Below are 23575 nucleotides of genomic sequence, written 5' to 3' on the forward strand. Positions count from 1 at the left end.
GTTTTATTAACAGAAACACATACTTGTATATTTCATATTCTAAATGTTCTTCATTTAATGAATGCCTCAGGAAACTAGCTGTGGGGTACACATGCTGGACCTCAAGACCCAAGGTCTCCGGAACACCATTTAGTTAGCCAAACACGGCCCTCTGGACCTTTCAGACCCACATCGGGGGCAGATGGGTATTGGTGAGATGTGACAATGTCACGATGGTGACCTACCTCAACAAGCAAGGGGACACAACAGATTGACAGAGGGATCCAAAACACCATCATAGCTTATGCTCTATTGCGGACTCTGACCAAATTGGTCAAATTTCAGACTGCCATATATTGGTTATACCAATCTTTCTTCCATAGAAACCACCAAACCATGGCGCACGTTTGGTATAAATTTTCACGTGGTACGATGTTGTGATAACAGGGACTTCACTTTCGGGTCTAACATGATCTTGTGGAGTTCGGTTGCAGCCGACATGAAAGTTGACGCATTATCTCTTATTAAAATTGATGGGGTTGAGCGCCGTGCTGGGAATCGTCTGAATGAGAGTATGAATGAATTAGTACTCATATCAGGGACAAGTTCGAGGTGTATGGCTCGAGTAACGGCACAGGTGAACAGATATACGTACGCCTTGGTAGTGGTGTTACAAGTAATGTTCTTCACATACATAGCTCCAGCATAGTCTATTCCACAAATAGAAAATGCAGAGGCTTCTTGGACACGGTACTCCGGAAGTGGAGTAGTTATAGGTTTACTATAGGGATGTCCGTCAACTTTCTTACACACAAAACATGCAGGACATAATTGGCTACATGGCGAATCGCAGTTACCACCAGTTCGTATCAGTTGGTCACTTCCGAGACAGTCACGACAACTCAAATCACACGCTGACATTTTGCTGTGTATCGCTCTCAATTATTTGTATTATCAAACCAAACACCGACATTCACGCACTTTTCCTCGCCATGACCCAAAGCGTTAACCCACATTTCAACGAATGTCGGACGTTTCGGCCAAGAGTTTCGACGAGGGCGGAATTTTCTGCCCCTGCCTCTCTTCTGTAAAATAAACGATCTTCAGTATTTGAAATTAGCGTTACAAGTAATGTTGCCAACATTAGTAAAGCCATATAGAAATATCTGCTAATCAGATCAAGCAAACAGTGGTGGTGACATATAAGAAAGTAACGGTATACCACTTTTATCGTTAATATACGGAATGAGCATAAAAGGTCTTAATGATTTACTTTCATTATGAAATTCACATCTATTGTTATATGTGTTGATATCAGTAATCTCATAACAATAAGTGCTGGTAGTATACGTTTATATAAAGATATTAGGTTTATTCTGGAGTGGAAAATAGTGCTTTGTTAGCCAGTAGACGAAACACATTGAGAAACGAGCCATTTAAAATGGGCATTTAGATATCCATTGTTTTTTTAGTTGTATATATTTACTTGGTTTTAATTTAAGTAAAAATAATACAAGTATATAAGGGTCTAATATTTATGCCCCTTTTTATTACGTCTATATTATTATTATTATTAAATTTTAAAATGTTAATTCTTTTATATGGTCTGGGTGAAGCACGGTACAAACAAGGGGTGGGAAATTCTGAATACTTTGTTAAGCTTTTCAAACAGCGATGCTTGGACATTATTATTCAAAATTGGCAAAGTTGACTCGAGTTATTTCCGAAGTTGTGTTTTTATAGAAAATTTAAATATATATTTGGTCAAGAGAATTATCTTAAAACAGTCCAAAAAGACTGTTACAGGGAAGCATTGTGTCGCCTAAGAATTTCTGCCAATTGTCTACGTATTGAAACTGATAGAAAATTCCATAATACACGCACAGAAAGAGTTTGTATTTTATGTAATACCAATTGTGTAGAGGACGATTACAATTTTTGCATTATCTGTCCGTTTTACCAAGAGTTGAGATCTAAATACATCCCAAGTTATTATTAAACATTTCCCTCACCCGAAAAATTTATATCGCTATTACAATTACAAAATGCAGTAATCTTGCGTAATATTTCGAATTTGATTTTTCTCGCCACAAAAAAGCGTAGTACAATTATTTTAGTTTGACAATTCACGTTTTTTTCATATTTTCTTGTCTTTTTCAGTCACTGTAAATTGACATTGTCCTCTGTAAAATGGTATGTAATTATGACCTTGGGGCCGGAGGCCTGCAGTATTATGAATAAATTTATTTATTATTATTATTATTATTATTATTATTATTATTATGTTTACAGAAATATGTAACACAGTCTAATACGTGTCGGCATACAGATGTTCACAGAAATATTTAGTACATGGTCTATTATGAACTCTACTTAGGCCGAAACGTCCGCCCTGGTCGAAACTCTTGGCTGAAACGTCCATCCACCCATTTTAACAGGATGTAAATTCACTTGCACATGGCTATCATTTAGTAACTGTGATTTACGAATTATAGACTCATTATATCATTTTTAATTATTTCTCTATTTCATTGATCGCTATAGTTCAATGTTTAGAATGTTGAAACATGTTGAATCTTTTTTCTTCTCATAGACAATTGATGGAATACATCAGTGTATGAACATATCCAGTAACCTGACAAATACTGTAACTAGAAGTCAAGCCAGACGTCAAATTCGACTTTCACAAACTTGAAAAAAATTGGTTGGTAGTACCATGGCAATAGATGTCGGCACTTCAACCGAATTCATCGACCACAATACAAGTGACTCTGATTGTATACACAGTTGATTGCGCGACCAGCTACTTCAGAAGGAATATACTAGTATTTTGTATCTCACGAAGAGTCGCCTGCGGTAATTAGTGCAAGTCGCGCGCTGGTCAAACGCAAACGCATTTATTAACTATTTCACTGAAAAAACATTAGGCCAGAAAGACTGTCGCTCACATTATTGTCGACATAGGAGAAAGAAGTTCGCCATGTCCATCTTTCATGGTAGCTAAGACCAACACGACGACGTCTGACAATTACTGTATACATGTATGTAAATTAACATTTAGAATTTTAAAAACACACAAGACATTAAATGACTTTTCTCTGGTCGTGACTAATTTATATTCAAATTAGTACTAATCGTTTATAATGTTACAAATTGCTTGATATTTCGATATAAAAAATTCGTATATTTAAATTTGTATTTTAGGTATGTTATAGGTCAATTAGAGAAGTGTTTTTGAAACAATAAAGTCCATTAAATTAAAAGTTACTATTGTATATATGTTTGAACATCCAAATAAATAATTGTTTTCTATTTATTTCATTCAAATTAAACGGCAATACTATGAATGACTATGGCTACATGTTTTAATTGTACACTTGTGACCGTACTATTAACAACAATTAATTTGAGAATTGATTTCCATTGCACGACACTTTTCCGTCATGTGCACATACCAGTCTTTACCTGTTACCACCTCTTTTTTTACCTAAACGAGGCCTTTTTAGCACATATGATAGCACATTGTGAAGAAATGTACTGCCTGGCCTTTATATGTTTTGAATATTTATAATTCACCCATTTGTGAACCGTGTCCAGCATAAAATATGGAAAACAAAACATATAATATATATATATATAATATATATGTTCTATTTTTATAGAAGAACCTTCCCAAATAAAACGAAATTCTAAAATTTAAAAACATAAGAGGTAGTCACTAAACCATGTACTTTCACACTCAGGCAAGAGAATAGACATGTTGGTGAACTAGCCTTGCACTTTGAGTGTTTTATTGTTTACACTCTGTAAAATACCAGTTCTTATCACAAATAAGAAAATTAGAAAAAAAGAACTGCAGACCTCACTTCTTTATATTTTTGAGTGGGCCAGCCAAGTTTCCACATACAAAAATACACATGATATTTCTATTTAATTTATTTTATTTTATAATATAATATTGCCACTGAATTCTTTACCATTAATAAATTGACCATTTACAAATTAATGTGTTGGACACTATATAATCTTAATATTTTACAATCTATATCCTTATATTTGAATCTGTTTCAAGACATTTGAACAAAAATATTTTAGAAGCATAACAATACAACGACTAGATTTAGTGTCACAGTTTGCTCCCAATTGATACTGGAATATTGCCAGCAATAATTAATAAAGCTTGTTCAGAAAACCATTTATTCCCGACATCATATTCAATGGCTAGTTCTCATGATCTACAACAGTAAATAAATAAACAAAAATCATTTTGATGCCATGTTTGTAGACGACACCGCCATATCGCAAAGATATTCAACACCGCCATAACGAATTTGGATTTGGACCATACCATTTCAAGCTGCAGGGTGTCTAAACAATGACTCAACAAGCAATAAACACATCTTCCACCCACCACACAAATTTTAGCCATAATTGAACAACCAAGAAAGCAACAAATATCAGGCTGCATCCTGAAAACAACGAGATAGCGCATTACAACCAGTCATTACGAACATGAAATTCTCCACCCCTCCCAGTACACCCTACAGCATTATTGGTTTCTATACTCATTTGCATCTATGTACAACACGCTTAGCCAATAGCTGCACCTGACTCATCAAACGTTTGACCAACCACTCATTCTAAATATTGTTGAGTGATGGTGCTATTTTAATTTACTAATGAGAGGAATCTTATAAAAAAAATAAACAGATATTATAGTTTGCTTAAAGCGCGGTAGTCGTCGCGCATGTGCGACATTTGTGTTGATAGACATCGATTTTTCCACAATCAAATGCGCTCTTCAAATGGAAATCACAGGTATGAGGTTTGACCTGGGCGACTTGCACTGATTACCGCCGGTGACTCCATCGACACCTTCCAATAACATGAAAATTACTTAATTATAGCTTGGAAACATCTCAGTTCGTACTCGTTGATCTGTGCAACAGTCAAAGTCGCCATATTTGTTTATATGAGACCCATACATATCGTACATGCGCAGCACGACGACTAATGCGCTTTAATTATTTTATTAAATTTACTAAAATATAGGTAAGTTATTTTAAAATAGGATTCATTAGCTTCTTCTGCTGGGGGTTGTTTTCACTAGTTTCACCGTGGTTACATACTTTACTGAACGCTACTCTAGAGCAGATAATAATAATTAAATAGTAAGTATCACATTGTAAGGTATCATATAGGAGAGGATCGTTGGGGGCTTTAGTTGAGAACTTAGCATTTATGCCAAGTATTCTGTATTCAGACCGAATTCAAGCCACAATTTCGACGGATTCCGGAATTCTGGCCGGAATTCCGGATTCCGTCGAATAGGATTTGCAAAGTTTTATAATTTAATTAAGGCATATTCACATGACACTTTACGTTCAGAGCGCCAATCAGCATATCATTTTGTCATTCTATTAATTATTATTCTACTAATATCTAGTAATCCGTGGAAAACGGCATGTAACTGGTAAATTTACAATACACTTTTCTACACATCTTTCTAAGCAATATGATGTATCACCAATGACCTTGTTTCGCGACGCAAACACAGTCTAGACAGGGGCATACCATTCATTGCATATGGTTGGAACACGTAACTATATGTGAAAATGAGAATTACTTTCGTTTGGACTTATTGACAAAATAAGTAATAACTGTCAACTTACATAGAATTTCTGGTACTTTTTTTTTTACTCACGTTTAGTCAATATAAACATTAAATCGATAATTTCAGCATGCCCTAGCTGGGGTAGGATGAACTCCTACAAATAAATGGTACAATCCAAGCTGTTTAGATTTTGTAAACCATCTTACAAAACTGCTTTTCTATGCGCATGTGTTCCATCAGTAACAGTTCCTTGTTAGCAATTCTGCTTCTTTTTAAACGGCGTTTTTTCTCCAGTTCTCATTTAGTGTCCGGTAAGTTCATAAATTTACTGTTGTTGTTGTTAGCATGTTTTGTGACTGTGCTTAGCTGCTTTTCTTACTTCATTCCTCAGCTCTTGGGAGCGAGGTTATTCGTAGTTGTGTTGGCGATCGCCGCTGTGTCCGCGGAAGTACTATGGGATATTGCATGATGGAAGTGAAAAGTCTTCTGATCAGTAAAATAATTTTAGAAAAGCGAAAACTAGAGTGAGTGTAAAATAAAGGTTGGTTTTAAATAATAAATATCATGGAATCTGGATGTAATAATGAAAGGAAATTGACCTGGTATGAAAGGGCTGTAAATGTAGCTAGCTGTGGAATCATAGCCCTATGTTGCCGACCGCATTATTTACGTGACTGACTCTGGCCGGCCCATAGGGCTATGGGGCCTTGTGCGACTGAATACCGGTTAAAATCCACATGTCAAATTTGGTCGTCGCGAAAATCACATTTTAAGACCTTCGAAAGTACTCACTATGTTTATTTACTTCCAAACAATGACCAGAACCTATTTGCGCTGTGAAATGATGACGGTGGTCATAAAAAATTGACTTTATTTACCGTACACAGAGTCGCAGAAAAATAACAAGACGAAAGACGCCATTTGGACTACAGAGTTACGCGAGACCTATAGCAAATTACGCGAGACCTATAATTTTGTACCACGTGACCGAAATCAGTAGATAAAGTTTCTATTATTAAACAAAAATCATACAATTATAAATATTGTATGTGATTGCTTTGTTGGAACAATTAGAATAACGGGAAGAGTGAGTTTTATTCTTCCACCACTGTATCACATGACCGCCAAACGAGATTATATTTATTCTGCGCTAGGGAGTGTGGGATGTCAATGGCTGTCGTTTTCTCGTAATTTGCTTGGTTTCCGCGGTAATTGTAAAATATCACAAATTATTGCTTATTTATAAACACAAATTGCAAACAAAAGTTTGTATGTTATTTATCCAGCTATCAATTCACAATAAAGGTATGTCACACCATCGTAATCGAAAGCAAAAGCGATTTAATTTACGTATGCCAGATTTCTGTTTTTAAACGGTGATAGATCCCGTACAACAACAAAATTAAAAAAAGACGTCCAAATGAAATTGTTAGGGCGAAATTCGATTGTAGGTCGCACCAAAGAGCTACGGAACCGCAGCTATAAATGTAGCCTGAATGCAAGGTCAGAATCCGGAGGTCAAAATACGTCACAATACATCCATCAAGGCAGCTGCAAAGTGTCAACAACTATGGATACGGTAAAAGACTTGATTTGCAGTTTGCGTGAATGGTCGGGAGAAAAATTCATGCAAATTCTGTGCTTCAGCAACCGTATTTGCTGCTTTTTTGTGCAATGGAAATTAATACAAGAAATGCTGCCAACGTCCTTCTAGTAAACAAAACAACATTGGGACGTTTACCTTGAGAAATTGAGAAGATGAAAATCCCTTGGGACAGTCGCTCTTGTGAAACAATGGACATACTTCCCCCAGGGTATCTTGATTATTTGAAAGTGAAAACTGCTGTTTTATAAAAGAGCAAAGTTCAATGTCATTGGCCACAGTAATGATGTTTTAGACGGGTGACCACTAAAAAGTATTTGCCGTGACTCCGGACTTTTTTCATTCCGGTTTTTACAAAACTTACATGTTACTGTCAGGAAGGTTTAATGCCATGTTTGTAATTGCACAATGTGAACGAGGATTTAATTGTCAAAATATATACGGGTGCTTGAAACTATAATTCGACCAATGCACATCCGTTTCATGTGTTAAAAGAACATTGCGATGTTCTCATGGAATTGTTAAATCTTGGTATCATTTCCAACTGTCACCAAGCTGTACGTTTTGCGACTCGTATGCAATTATAGGATTATATTTCAGGTATACTTGAAGTGAATCTTAGCACTATGCCTTTTATAAATGTCATGGTTTTGTTATAAGCAAGTCTCAAAAGTATTGGGGCAGCCAATTTGCAAACTCGCTAGCGAATTGGCTAACCGCTTGGCGCCGACTTGTGGTCGCATTGCTTTAGGTGACATAGAATGTTTTTACTTGGCCTGGTATAATTTGCTTTGTTAAGCAAGGCGTGATAATGTAAGTACGAGTAAATGATAAGTAGTACGAGTAATTTATAATTAGTTCCCGTTCGGAAGGGGTATGAAAACGGGGACTTATGTTTTGACCTCTGTACGGAAGTACATGTGCCTGCGGTCATGTCTTCCTATCCAAGTGACGCCAAATCCATGGACATACATCCACAAAGTGAGCCCCTCAGTGAATAGTGAGACCCCTTCACTTTGTTGACAATAATGATGAACCAGTTACCTCCATGGATAACAATATATTCATAATAATACATTTTTTGATGTTCTATTTCAAATTTTATTTGACTTGATGCACACATAAAATACATTAAAGTGAAATAAAAATGATATAAAATATATGAGCCATAAAAATATTTTTTTTTATTGTAGTTACTGTATCACAATCTTTGTTGGATAAATTAACTATTATGCAAATGTATTATGCAAATTAGATGTGTTGTTTTGCAAATTAGTCGCAATACTTGGCATGGGGTCTGGGGAGAACACTGATGTATTTGAGTTAATCAAAATACCGGGCACAAATGTAGTTAGGTTTGTTGAAATCTGAGGAAGCTGGTGGAATCACAGGTGCTCGTTAGACCTGGGATCGCCGGTTTTCTGCAAAAATATAAGAAAATCATTTGCAAATTGATTGTAATAAGAGAACCAGTGAGATATTTAAGAGCCACTTTAGTCATTATAAAATGAAAATCTATATTTTACCACTATTTACGGATCAAGAGTGTACTGACTTGCTGCCAGTATCCCCAACATTGCTCTTGGAAAACGTCAAAAGCTAACACTTACATGACAACTGGTGCGATAAAAACCAACCAGGTAGTATCACAAATATTACAAAATACTAGATGTAGCTCTGGGAAAATTAACTTGAAATAAATAAATTTTATGTTTTTCCATAAAAAAATGACGAGAGTACCGGTATCTCTATACAAGCAGCTGTTTTTACAGTGATAGCGTCCTCACATGTTAATCTTTTTTGTTCTTTTTAAAGTGATCTTTCATATTTTTCAAAATCTAGTGTTTCCATATATGTTATAGTTTTTCGGACATCTTGATTAATTTTATTGATATTTGGTAAAAGTATGGACCTACATGCAATTACATTCACTTATTATGCAAAGTCTATACCTTTATAATACTTGCCTTGATCATACAGGAGCTATTTACAGTTTAACTTTGATTTGATTGTCATTGGTCCGTTTGACACCCCTCCATTTCTATTGCACGGAATTAATAGTCCCACGGGCTTGGCAGAAGAAAAATCAAAATTGAAACCATCGTATGTTTGAATTGATGAAGCAATTGAGGAAATTTAGCATGGCGGGGGAAACACCCTCATATGTTAATTTGACATTACAGATGCCGTTAAGCAGATACCCTTGCACCTATCAATCTGGCATCTAAATCAGTGTTTGAAATCAACGGTCTTTGTTATGCACCATTCATTGTCACCTTAAATAATTGCATTATTTTTATTTTTGGAATATAACTACCAAGTAAAACGTTATTTTGGTGAGCTCTATTTCTGGCCAGTCATCGACAAGTTGAACATAAATACGGCGTTGTGAAACATTTACTTATTTGTTTGCCCTTACAATTTCATTTTAATATCGTCCGCTAGTAACAAGTACAACAGAAATAAGCTGTCTGAGAGACTTTCTATGGATTTAAATTTCATCACCATTCTGAGGCAATTTACTGCAAGTCATAGTGCCTTTGCTGTCAATTGGAAGTAAATACTAGAGGTGAAATCTGAGACATTTTTAAGTTATGAATTTTACTAAAACTAAACTAAAAATCCAATGAGAACACATCATGACAACTATGCTTACATCAAGTTCCTTAAATAATGTAATTAGGACCATGAACACTCATTATACATTATTTTCTCCTTGTAAATGCAAATTACTTATATTTGACTGTTCAACCAACCAGCTTAACTCACATATGATACATACTGAGGAAATGATATTTATTATAATTTGCAGGGAGTGATTGAAAAGTTGAGTACAAGGAATTTGTCAAACATGGAACAATACCCAAGTGACGTCAGTCTGTATATTGAGCAGCCATGCCAATGTAAAGAATGTGACAAGTGTTTTACTCAGAAAGGCCACCTGAAAAGACACATGAGAGTGCATACTGGTGAGAAACCATACCAATGTAAAGAATGCGACAAGTGCTATATTTGGAAAGGCGACCTGAAAAAACACATGAGAGTGCATACTGGTGAGAAACCATATGAATGTGAAGAATGCAACAAGCGTTTTACCTGGAAAGATCACCTGAAAACACACATGAGAGTGCATACCGGTGAGCAGCCATACCAATGTAAAGAATGCAACAAGCGTTTTACCTGGAAAGACAACCTGAAATCACACATGAGAGTACATACTGGTGAGAAACCATATAAATGTAAAGAATGCAACAAGTGTTTTACCGAGAGATGCAATTTGAAAAAACACATGAGCGTGCATACAGGTGAGAAACCATACCAATGTAAAGAATGCAACAAGCGTTTTACTGAAAAAAGCAACCTGAAAAGACACATGAGAGTGCATACTGGTGAGAAACCACACCAATGTAAAGTTTGTGGCAAGTGTTTTAGCGATACAAGCAATCAGAAAACACACATGAGAGTGCATACTGGGGAGAAACCATTCCAATGTAAAGAATGCAACAAGTGTTTTACTGAAAAAAGAACACTGAAAACACACGTGAGAGTGCATACTGGTGAGAAACCATACCAATGTAAAGTTTGTGACAAGTGTTTTATAAATACAAGCAATCAGAAAACACACATGAGAGTGCATACTGGGGAGAAACCATTCCAATGTAAGGAATGCAACAAGTGCTTTAGTCATAAAGGCCACCTGAAAATACACATGAGAGTGCATATTGTTCAGCAACGTCACAGTATCAGAAAGTTAGAAGAAACAGAGAATGATGGAAGAGTACATGTATTCCGTGTAATATTTATGTAGTGTACTACAGTCTGTCCATATTCATGTTGAAAAACTGATCAGAAAGAAATGTTTGACATAACGGTTTCAAAATGATGACAAATATAGCAAAACATTTATCTTATCAGATTTGTTTTAAAAAATTACAACTACCACTATCATTCGACGAAAAACATTAAATTGCAAAAGGTAAAAAATTAAGCGACTACATGACATTCTGTACAGACGGTATTCATTCACTGACAATTGTGATTACCGTAGTAAAGTTGTTAATCAGAGGCTCTGTGTAAAGGTCAAATGTATATAGCAGGCACTCAATTCAGAAAAGTAACATTGTTAGCTCTGTTGTCGACCGGAGCTTATTAAATGAATGATTGTCCATGTCAACTTTTGATTTTTTCGACTTCTTGAAAACTACAATTCTTATTGATTTGATACTTGGTGTATATGTATCTTAGGTAGCCCTCTCTCATATTTGTTCATTTCGTAATATCTAATTTTAATAAATATTTTTGTCAGTGATATTTTCGATTTTTTGCTAAAAATCGCAAGTGTGATTGCTTTGATACTATACATATTAGGCACCTGAGGTAGACCTCTCCCAGATTTGTTCAGATGCTTGACAATCCAAACAAACGATTTTGTTTATCCCATTTCCTAACATTCAAATTTCACGCATATCATGAGATCATGGAACATTAATCTTTATGGATGTGCTACAACACAATACTGTCGCGCGCAGTTATCTAACATGAAAAAATTTTACTTTCGAGAGAATGATAGCCATAACAAAAAAATGCTTGAAGAAAATTCTAGGTCGTGCCAACGTGACCGTTGATAGTTTTACCGAACTATCCACAATTTTAGTCGAAGTCGAGTCGTCAATAAATGACCGCCCATTAACTCATCTCTCCGCAAGTGTTAGCTCCACTGACTCCATCCCACTTGTTAAATGGACGTCAGATTAGAATGTTACCCCCAGCTACTCCTAGTGTTTCTGAACCCAATTTCGAGATTGATAATATTACTGCAAATAAAAGAGCTATGTATTTATCCTCCCTTCACAATGCTTTTAGCAAGAGATGGCAAAGAGAATATTTGACATCACTTACTGAGCGTCACTTGAATCAAATCAAAGGGACAACCAATAATTGTATAAAGGTTGGGGATATTGTCCAATTACACCAGGACATCAAAAAACGATGTCATTGGTTACTAGGTCGTGTAACTAAATTGCTTCCAGGCAAGGACGGTATCGTCCGAGTAGTGGAAATACAGACCAAAAACGGCTCAACAAATTGTTCTATACACCATCTTTATCCACTCGAACTAAATGCAGAAACACCAGAGAATACACTCTCAATTCCCGAGGAAGTTATTGGTAGTCCCTCCGTTGAAAATGAATTTTCTAGTCAAATCCACGACTTTTCTAGTCGGCCCGAACCAAGGGCTTCAGCGCTCAAAGCGAGCGAAAGTATACGGCAAATGTGCCGTGATGGTGTTGTGTAACTTTGTAGAATTTTGAACTTTGTATTGCACTGTAACTTTATTTCAAGTTTTCAATGAGAATCATTTGTTCCGTGCAGTAAAGCAAAATCTGCAATGTGTTCATGATATACTGTATTGTTTTTGATATACCGTGTTATTTGCTGTTTTAGCTAAGATTGAAACTCACAATTCATATCTGATGTTCAATGTGATTGACATGTGTTTATTGTTGAGAGTCTGTCATTTAAATTTCAGAGATTTATTCAAGTTAATTTTAAAATTTATCATGTTCGATTCAGGTTATCCCGAGATCTTCTCGTGATTTTTGCGCCCCGGAGTATGTCGCGCGCAGTTATCTAACATGAACAAATTTTACTTTCTGTATGATGTTCTCCAAGCTAGTTTGTAATTTCAGACATTGTTTTGATAACCACGAGTTGAGCCCTGAGAGACTAGATCGGTTTCTGTAGCAACCGTGACGCTATATCCAAACGTTCGCTACATTGTTTCCCATTGCGTTCTCGCGGTACTTGTCTGTTTACCGCCCAAAATTCCCACCAAAGTTCTGCCTCGTGTTAGTCGCGTGTCACTCCTAATATGGAATGACAGTGTTATGTTTCGTTTGTATGCGCCAATCATTAGCGTTGTTTTATTTTCGGAACGTTTTGGCATGATATATTCTAGAGTACAAACACGTGTTTGGCACTTCTCCGATTAGCTGTCACCGAGACAAATGCCGCTCTAACGTTGACAATTACATTAACCAGGCAAAGCGCTGTCGTGAGAAGTCTGATTCAGGCCGTCGCTGTAATTCCTTCTATGGTAGCTTCGCAACTTGATGCTCGTTATGCACACCCTCCTTTCTATGCTCTCTACGATGCCAACTCCTCATGAAGCTATTATTTAGCGATCTATATTTTATACCAAGAAGTATTTGCTGTACAACGTATTGATGTTCATGTTGAGTACAAATAAACCAGTTTGAATTATACCTCACGTCTGTTCAACTCAAGAAAACGCAACGCAATCGATGTCCGTTTCAATAACAATTCCGCGTGATTAGTCAGTTCGTTTTATGTGGCGAAAAGAACACCCCAACGTCTAGTTTTGCGATATAAACTTATCCACCACAAATATATTGCCCCTGTACCAAGTTTGAATAAATTATGCAATAGTAACACCTAGTTATAGACAAAAATGATGTTTTCTGATGGTGATCTGTGTCACAAGTTTCTGCGTATTTCTATTCATCGCAGCCAATTTACTTATCGGAGAGAGTTGAAGGACATTATATAAAAACTAAAATCGTGAACAAGAACACTATTCTAAAGCTTTAAAACATCTACAAATGTCGACACAGCGGAGCTGTTCATATTACTGATTGCCTGTCGTCGTCCGTCGTCGTCAACTTTACAATTTCACCTTCTTCTTCAAAACCTTGATACTATACATATTGTTCATTTTCTAATGATATCTTCTGTTCACATTAATTGTAATGTGCATTTCTAACAGCGGAGCTATCTCAGCCGAGAGGCTGCTTGTTTTTCTAGGCAATACCGTCAGACACGTTTGGTTTGTGTTGTAAAAACAGCATTATTACCGGATTCTGCCGTAAATTCGCCCAGGGCCGTTAAACGGCAGTTTGGGTTTAAAAACAAATAAAATGGGACCAAGAAGCCGCCCAAGGCGATTTTCAATGAGTTTTTTAAGGTGTTATTTTTACCTTTTCTGATGCCTAAAAGTTTCGCCGTATTCATTGACGCCTATTCAAGAGTATTGATGTTTATTGCGACTAGCGCGTGAATGGGTTAGCTTCGTTTCGACAATGAGCTGTTATCGCTGTAAACAATGTTAAATTATTCTTCAAATGCTCAGTTTATCTTTTGAAACCAACTAAATTTTTTATTTAAAAACAAATCATGCCGTTTTCCCATCAAAATCCAAGCCAAAAGATCGGCAAATCTCATCCGTACTGCGTTCAATAACATTAACATATTTAAATGAGTTATGGTATTTTGAACACGTTCGCGTCTTCCCTCGTTTTCATTGGTTAATTATCGATTTGACCTGTCAGGTCAAAGAACACCGCTCAAGTCAAACATGGCGAATATTCATTTCTACAGCATCAAACGCTGAAAATGCGATCGGAATCATTCGCTTACGATGAAATAAGTTGAAATTTATTTGCATTTATAACAATTCAACGAATGCACGCTATTATGATTATTACTAGGTAACAATCAACAATGGTAAAACACCGCGATCATTTGCTACTAAGCAATGAAGTTGCAGTTCGTTTAGAATATACTTTCGTTACTAATAAAATAAAATGAAACAAAATAATTGTATTTGTCACACGATGTTCGTTAATGTGACTTTTTGGAGAAAGATGCGCTGTCTACTTTTTATTCCAGCAAGAAAAAAAATGTATAACAATTTAACTTAGAAAATTTAGATTAGCTTCTGCAATAGTTTCTTTGTTTAGGGTGGTCCAACTGCCGGAGTTGAAAATCGGCATAGGTGGATTTTTCAATGAAAATATAAGCCCTCTAAAAATATTTGATGACAATTTTTTTGAAAATGTGAACCCCAAATATGGGTCCACCAGCTAGGGTGAATTCGGATGGGCGAATTTACAACAGAATCCGGTATTAGTCGTACAGGTCATCGGTACTGATGTACTGCCAAAGAAATAAAAAACAGCACAAGTTAACGGCTACATTGTAGCCATGTGTTCATTGTTTACATTTGCCAAGCACTTTCATCTATAATGAAAATGTGACACGAGGTCAATCGCCGACCAATCAAAAACGTCAATTTACGCACCAAAGGGCGGTTCACTTAAATGACGTCATAGAATAAAATCACTTTCCAAAATGGTGGACACATGGTCGATGCAACCCTGTGGCCCAGCGTTGGAAATTCGTAATCGATGTGCTGACCGATGGATATTTATCGAGTAATAATCTTGCCCAACATCAGTAGTGTCGTGGGGGAATGATTATTTTTTTCAGGTTAAATCTTGACCGAACCTAAACTACTTGTTAACTGAAAGGCTGTGATGACGGAGATCGTCTGCGATTGATAACATAAAAACTCAAACAAAATGTATATTTTTAATGTCGTCATGCAATGTATTCCGAGTTATCCATTTTATTTTGGCCCGCGAATTAATAGGATACAAATTTTAAAATGTTTTTGAAAGCCGCGAATTAAAAGGATACATTTAAAAATTAGTGTTCGAAAAAAAAATGGGTGCGCGAATTAATAGGGACCACGAATTAATCAAGTTTTTATGGTAAGGCAGTTCATATTTGTCTCAGTAAATCATTAATTTTTGACAGACACCTGTACAAAATACTTGGGCAAAAACCAGTTAAGATTTTCTGTTATCGTGCATGTCTAAATGCAGAACTTTTTTCTGAGATAAGGCATTGGTTTTTATACTAAAATATCTGAATTACTTTGAATGAAGCTGGAAATTATGTCCCTTAAAAAACAAATTAGGTACCAATGTTTTTGTAAGATATTTACATCAATCAAGGACATTTGGTAGACTGCTTTCCCCCTGCTGTTTCAATCCTGCAACTTGTTTGTATTCAAAGATCAACTATGTTTTAACTAATGCTGTGTTTGGAGCCATATTGATAACATGGCTGGACTGTGATAATGTTCATACTTCACACATACATCATGTTACACATTTGCACATGCATCAATTTCAGAATGTAATACAAGACTGCTGATTATTATTTTTGTACTAGAAATGCGTTATGAATATTGTGGGTAGAATAAAGGAAGGAATTACGCAAATTAACTGGCTTCACATTGTATCATGTCTGTCACACGAGTGTAAATAATTATTTAGCACTAATGTTTACAGTCACTAACATGGGGTTTGATCTTGGCATTGACAATGACTTTATAATATGTAGCATACATGCACATACATTTGTCCAGAAAACTTGGACGAGTATTTTACACCAAAACGTCCAAAAGTATTTGTCTGCTGAAATATAGAACATTTATAGAATTAATGCCTGTGACATTAATACCGGTATTGCACATTTACTATTAACTGAGAAACAAGAAGATTCATTATTTCTTAAATAGTGGCCATTTGATTGTTAAAATTTATAGTCTTCATCCTTAGTTTTTACCTTGCCCGTATCATATAAGATAAAAAGGAAAGGTATATTAAAGGGGAAAATGTCGTCGTTGTTAAAAATGTAAATGTTATGTTACAGAATAACTTTACTAATTCTATTTCAAATTTTATCAAACTGACATCTATCATCAGTATAAAATCTTCTCTTAGTTCAAACAACAGATGTCCTGTGTGAAAATATCATACCAAAAGTAGTAATTTAAATCTGATAAAATGTTTTTACTGTTTCTTCTTGATTGATTACTGGTGATACACATTCAAAGGTCACTAGTCCCACTAGGAATATGCTTTGCTGTATGTGTTCAATGATGTAAATCATTTAGGGGTGAAATCACTTGGGTCAAACCTTGGTTAACCCAAACCGCCCGAATAAAACCCAATTTTGCGGTTACAAAGTCTAGACACAAATTTGCATAAAAACAGGGATTCAAACCAATCTCGTTGTGACCTGATAGACCAAATTGTGTCGATTTATTTGTGTGCAAGCTTCATTTTCCACTGCGTCTTGCCTAAAAAACAATCTCCCAAAAATTGTTTTGTTTTGATGAACTGTTACGCTTGAGTCACGAATTGAGCAAAGCCTCCAAAAACGTGAATCCAGACTTTTTATTGGGCTGGATAATTGATATGTGTCACTGACAACAAATAAGTATCAGAAGACAAACATTTGTTGTAACAAAGTTGCACTTCAGATGTACTGCTCAAACCATTACTACTGTTTTCATGCTACATCGCTAAATACAAAAAATGCAGCATACACCATGAAGATGTATTCACATTTACTGCAAATCGGTTATTTGCAGTTTTTAATTGTTTGATTGTCAGTGGCAAAAATTATCAAAAAAAATTAAATGATGGACTTGCGCTGAAAGAAAGAACTACTGTAAATGTTCATTCAAAGCAAAATTTATTCAACTGCAGGTAAGACGAACGAACCCTGACCTCTGGAAATACTTTATTCTTAGAGTGCCTTGTACTGAGGACTACCGCCTATGGCAACACAGTGCATATTGCAATATTGCGATCGATGCATGCTGGGTGACAAGTGGAATTCTGATGGAGGTAATCAGAATGCATGATTTTCCGCAGTGTTTAAAAACAACACCACGCTGCCTACTTTGATCACTGTTCCTCAAAGGACTGTGCTTGGATGTTCTTTCTAAAATAATTGTTTATTTTTAATCAATGTGTGCACTTTGTCACGGAAAAGTAAGATATAACATCGTCAGCGGTATATACCCGTAATTTCACTGCAGTGCCGACAGCTGACAATGTTACTGTGGTCGTATCAGGGGGAAAATCTTCTCTGCGTTCTCCACACGTGTCAGGGGGGAATAGCGTCTCGTCTCTCTATCGCGTCCCCTTGAGGTACGGGATCGGGAAAGTCACTTAAACTTTACAGTCAAATAAGACACACACAACGAAATACCTTTCAACTCTTGTCTTAGTCGGTCAGTCGAGCACTCTATAAGACACTGCGCCCTGGCGAAAAGTCCCCAAGACTATCGCAAGACTGTCCCAAGACTCTCTCTAGACTGCGTCAAGACTCGCTCCAAGACTCTCTAAGACTGGACTGCGTCAATCGTGGTGTACTCGCCAAGACCAACTAAAAACAACTTTATTCACTTTCAAAACCTTAACCAATTACAAAGCAGTAAAAAGACTCTAGGGCGTAACCTTCAGTCATACAGCCAGTCACACTAAGTACTGAATACGTCATATATTTTGATTAATCGTTCACTACATTAATAATTGCGAATACTAACTGTCAGAAATAGTAGTCCGAATAGCGACGATTATCTCGTAATTAGTTTCAAATCACTGAGCCAAGTTCCTATCAGAACCTCAAATGGGCCGAAACGATGACAGACATAACACAGTCATTCGCTAGTAATCAGCTAATTAAATCAGTCAACAGATACGCAAAAACAATTTCATCATAGTCATAGCGTTATCAATGCCTTTATTTTTGACACAGTGATAGGACTGTGGGTCTCATACCATAAATTGAAACTCCATAGATGACAATGTAAACATATGAGAAGATTGCTATATGAAAATGATAAACAAAGTTGAAAACATGGCCTTAAAATCGGAAATCAACATGCCAGTAATCAACCACATGGAAAATACAGGTTAGCTGGCTCAAATTCCCGCAAATCTCAGGTAAACAAGACACACCTGCTGTATTTGGATTGCACCTAGAGAAATCACTGGAAAACAACAAGATTAGAACATCTAAATACACACAGAGTAAACCCACAGGTACACAGCCGCTAATTGGTAAACAAAAGACCACATGTTAGTCTCACCTTTGACCTGAGACCTGTGGTTTTGAGATGCATTCGCAGAAAAAACTGTCATATCGATTTATTACATTCATAATCTTTTAATAACTCCCATTCACACATACTTTACAAATCTAACAAAAATGTGTTCTATGATCTCATGAACTAACATGGGCAAAAACTGACTGTACTTGTTGCAGACAAAATGTACCAGTTAGCTCCATGGATAAAAATATTTTACTGACTATGCCAAATATATATATATATAACATAAGTAATCATCCTAAGAAGCTGCTCTTCAAAATTCTATTGCATTATTCCCCTGTTCTGTTTCAAACATTAATTTACCATATACCGGGTATATCACAATAGATGGTTCATGGTATCACTTGATTCACATTTAATAATGACAAAAAATATATCAAGCCCATCATGTCCGTAATTAATTGCAGATACTTTGATTAATTATTCACAATAACAGTTGTATTGACTTGTATCACAATGCAAGTTTTGGGAAACTGATCATTATTACCAATCACAGAAATAAATAAATACAATGTTCATCACACATAAAAATGACATATGTAAATAGATTTATGAAGCAAAACAATTTGGGTTCGTTCCGTACGTATGTATGTACGTCCGGAGCTATATCTCGGACACCCATAGACGGATTTCATTCAAACTTCACATGAAGACAATACATAATGTGTCTTACATAAGCACGTCAAGTTACTTTATGATCGGACAAAACAAATTTTGATGTAAAATTTGCTATTTCTGATACCTAAACGTGTTTATTTCTCTGAGATGACAAGGCCGATTTGTAGGTGTACGTCATTTTTTTTCGTGATTTGAACAATTATGGCCGACTGGCGGCCATCTTGTTTTTCATGGTACCCATGCAATGAACGTTTCTGTTTAAATTTTGTACAAAGGCAGTATACCAATAGATATATCTACACCATCATTATTTTTGTGATTCGATTCAATCTGGCTGGCCGATGCCCAATTTTCATGTAAAAGCGCTAAATCGTCATTTTTACTGTTTCTCAGAGATGACTAGGCCAATTTGGATCAAAGTTGGTATGATGATCATACATATGGGTTATAGTAGCATGTCATATTGTTTCTGTGATTCAAACTAATATGGCTGACTGGTGGCCATTTTTGTTTTTCATGATACCCATGCCTACTTTCCCATGAATGCAATGAACATTTCTGTTTAAATTTTGTACAAAGAGTGTATCCCAACAGATACATCAACAGGAACATTATTTTTGTAATTTGATTCAATATGACTGCCCAATGTCCAATTCTCATGTAAAAGCAATAAATCATAATTTTTTACAAATTCATCTCCTGTTAATGATTTCAATCTAATCTCAATGACTTTATCAGCATCAAATTGATATGTCAGATCAAAATATTTTGGACGGGAACTGTGTCATTAACAATGACTTGTTTTATTAGAATTTACATGACTTGCAAAAAAACTCACTGCTGGAATTTGTTATAACTCTTAAAAATATAACACTCAGTATGTGAAATCTCTTTTGAATCTTCCTCCTTGAAATTGTATTGTAAGAAAAACCCATGCAGATTTTCCCAATCTAAACCTGAAATTCTCTGGTCTGTCTTTCTTTGTTCTCGGGTTGTTTGTTTTAGTGGGGATGTTAATGTGCTGTTAATCCGGGAGTTAGGTTCATACCTACACTTGCATATTGTAGGTCTGAATAGGGCTAGAAAGGGCAGACTGGGTCAACCCAGGTATGACCTAAGTGTTTGAATATGAGATCACCTCCTTATCTTGTAAACAATATCATTGGTAATTTGTTTACATTAAGTTCCTTAAATAATTCTGACCATAAACACTCATCATACATTACTTTTCCCTTATAAATGCAAAGTACCTGGTAAATTGAGTTCTTATATTTGACTGTTCAACCAACCAGCTTAATTCACATATGATACATACTGAGGAAATAAGATGTATTATTATTTGCAGGGAGTGATTGAAAAGTTGAGTACCAGGAATATGTCAAACATGGAACAACACAGTCTGCATACTGAGAAACCATACCAATGTAAAGTTTGTGACAAGCATTTTACCCAGAAAGCAATTCTGAAAAGACATGTGAGAGTGCATACAGGTGAGAAACCATATGAATGTAAAGAATGCATCAAGTATTTTACCCGGAAAGGCCACCTGAAATAGTGTGAAATAGCTTGCTCTGGTCATTGGCACATTCTTTAATGAGGTTGGTGTAGTAACTACACTTGGTCTCGCGAATTAGCTTGTTGACATGGCGACATGCGTCTTTGTAGATTTGATGATGGATTTCAAGCCTAGTTTCTCGCCATTTTCGCTCTGTGGCCCTACGATGATTCTTTGCCTGGTTTAATTCAGCAGTATACCACTTGGTGTCTGGACGAACAGTGATGATGTGCTTCTTGATTGGTGCATACGTATTGAGAAGACAAGAGATAGCAGAATTGTAAGTAGTAACAGCGAAGTTCAAATCACAAGGTTGTTGATGTAGATCCTGGATGGTAGCAATGTCCTTAGAAAAAACAGCAGAAGAAATTTATGATATGCAGCGATAAGAGATTTGGCATCTAAGTGGTGGCTTCTGGAGTAACAGTTGTGCATGAACTGGTCTGTGGTCAGAAAGACTCTGACTGACGATGGAAATTGAGTCAATGACATCCGAGTTTGTGATAACTAAGTCCAGTATATGTCCGCGAATATGAGTAAGGTCATGAACCCACTGCTTCAAGTTGCATGAGTCAATAATGTTGGTGAATTTCTGGGTAGTGGAATTAAGTTGATCGTCGATATGCAAATAAAAGTCACCAACAATGAACATATTTCCATTGTATGAACCATATTTCTCAAGCATGGACCCCAAATTCGAGGAGGAACTGTGACACAGTGAGTTTGTCCTTAACACTAGGTGGTGGACGATATAAGATGACAAATTTGAGAGCGATTCCTTGGTGTATCAGCGTGGCCTCTGTAGCTTAAAATGATTTGATGTTGGTGATAGGTTTCCAGGTAGATAACTTCAGTGAAGATTAGTAAAGTGTAGTGCAATACCACCGCCAGATGACGTGTTGCGTGGAGTATGCTTGAAGGAGTATCCATTAGGGGTGCATTCAATAATGACGTGTTCATCAGTATTTTCTTTCATCCAGGGTTCAGTCAGTGCGATAATGTCAATATCCTTGTCAGTGATATAGTCTCCTACTCCAGGTGCTTTATTACAGAGAGATCGGATATTCCAGGTTGAAAGCAAAAGTTTACACTTCCTAGTGATAGGTATGCATTGGTCAGCGACAGGTGTGGTTATTCTTGGTGTAATATTGGAATGGAGATTTGGTGATTTTCTTCTTCTTGATACCAGCTCTTGTGTCTCTGAAATTATCTGTTCCAGTTAAAACCCATGGACCACTTTATGTTTGATACATAATTTACAGTACATGCAATTATTACTGTAACTGATCCACTCTAGCCATTCAAGACAAAATCCTCTGGCTGACTTCCTTTTATCAGAACTACTGTCGCTTGAAACAGTGCCACTACTAGAAGTTGATGCAGAAGCATCATCTTCAGTGCCTGTGATATAACAAATTTAATTATAGAATAATATAATATCATTATTTTGTTGGAAAACTAGTACATTTGTATAAAGAAAAACATTTTACCTTTGAATACCTGTCAACTGTATAAAGCCATGCATATTTTTCTAACACATTAACTAAATTTCCAAACATGTTCTAGAATATAATTAAATTGAAACATAGAAAACAAAATTTATGCATAGAACAAACAAATTATATGAAATAAAAATGTCAAACAAAAACTAGAATGAAAAAGACATGTTTAAAATAGAAACATCAACAAATTCGTCCACTTTAAACGAAAACGTTATAGATCGCACACAATTTTAAGATATTACGCAGTCACTCGATTTCAGCACGTATGTCCAGTCAAACGAAAATAGAATCCGAGACGACTGGATCAGCATTAGCTGTATTCTGCATTTCGTGTTAAAAATATCAAATTAAACATAATGTTTCTGATTTGTTTGATCAAGGACCTGTAAAGAGACTCCTAGCCTGAGAACAGTCCTGTAGGTTGGCCTCCTTCCGCTGATCATTCGGCCTCCACGGGCTACGAGACTCCCTGATCCGATCGAGTCACGGTGACTGCCCGGAATGACTGGCACAGATCACTGATCACAGTGAGTCGCCAGAGTTTTCGTAACCCATATTAAAAACTATTATTTATACATGATGAATAAAATCTAACCTGTTTCAACTCACTTTGGAGTGAAGAAAGAGTTGATCTTCCGCACACCGGGAGAAGTATCATACAAGGTCAAACACTCCGATGAATGCTATAACAAGGATCGTGATTGGCTGAGCGAGTAAGCGTGGATTCAGTTGGGCCAATCATACTTGTCGTAACGAAAAACAGCAGCGAACTGTATTCGTTTGAATATTCAATTTTACACACCCCCCCCAAAAAATGTTGCCCGCCCAAATGACGGGTGGCTGGTTAAAAGTCTGGTCTTCATGATTGATTTAACTGATATTTCCACCCATTTCTATATATTTACCAAAATAACAACGTTGCTATGTT

At 36.2% G+C, this 23575-nt stretch overlaps 1 pseudogene; it reads left to right on the forward strand.

The window, feature by feature from the left end:
- LOC102808258 (uncharacterized) overlaps positions 1–23575 on the forward strand; it is an 81107-nt pseudogene that overhangs the window by 54683 nt on the left and 2849 nt on the right.

Source organism: Saccoglossus kowalevskii, chromosome 13, assembly GCF_978046115.1.
Source record: "Saccoglossus kowalevskii chromosome 13, keSacKowa6.1, whole genome shotgun sequence".
Classification (NCBI taxonomy): Eukaryota; Metazoa; Hemichordata; class Enteropneusta; family Harrimaniidae; genus Saccoglossus; species Saccoglossus kowalevskii.